The sequence below is a fragment of the Colobus angolensis genome, unplaced genomic scaffold (genome assembly GCF_000951035.1).
Source record: "Colobus angolensis palliatus isolate OR3802 unplaced genomic scaffold, Cang.pa_1.0 Scaffold214, whole genome shotgun sequence".
Classification (NCBI taxonomy): domain Eukaryota; kingdom Metazoa; phylum Chordata; class Mammalia; order Primates; family Cercopithecidae; genus Colobus; species Colobus angolensis.
In genome coordinates, this window is record NW_012115311.1 from 7,625,305 (window position 1) to 7,626,287 (window position 983).

A 983-nucleotide genomic window follows, 5' to 3' on the forward strand; every position below is an offset into this window, starting at 1 on the left:
AGTAACCAAAACAACATGGTACTGGTACTGAAATAGACATGTAGACCAATGCAGCAGAAGAAAAACCTAAGAAATAACACCACACACCTACAACCATCTGATTTTTGACAAACCTGACAAATACAAGCAACAGGGAAAGAATCTGCTATTCAGTTAATGGTGCTGGGAAAACTGGCTAGCCATAAGCAGAAAACTGAAACCGGACCCCTTCCTTACATCATATACAAAAATTAACCCAAGATAGATTAAAGACTTAAATGTAAAACCAAAAACCATAAAAATCCTAGAAAAAAACCTAAGCAATACCATTCAGGACATAGGCATGGGCAAAGACTTCATGACAAAAATGCCAAAAGCAATTGCAGCAAAAGCCAGAATTGACAAATGAAACCTAATTAAACTAAAGAGCTTCTACACAGCAAAAGAAACTATTACCAGAGTGAACAGGAAACCTACAGAATGGGAGAAAATTTTTGCAATCTACCCATCTGACAAGGGTCTAATATCCATAATTTACAAGGAAGTTAAACGTATTTACAAGAAAAAATCCCATCAAAAAATGGGCAAAGGATATGAACAGACATCTCTCAAAAGAAGACATTTACGTGGCCAACAACCACATGAAAAGAAGCTCAACATCACTGATTATCAGAGAAATGCAAATCAAAACTACAATGAGATGTCATCTGATGACAGTCAGAATGGCAATTGTTAAAATGTCAGGAAATGACAGTTGCTGGCCAGGCTGTGAAGAAATAGGAATGATTTTACATGGTTGATGAGAATGTAAATTAGTTCAACCATTGCGGAAGACAATGTGGCGACTCCTGAAGGATGTGGAGCCAGAAATACCATTTGACCCAGCAATCCTATTACTGGGTATGTATTCAAAGGATTATAAATCATTCTACTATAAAGACACATGCACACATATGTTTATTGCTATTTACAATAGCAAAGACATGGAACCAATCCAAATGTCC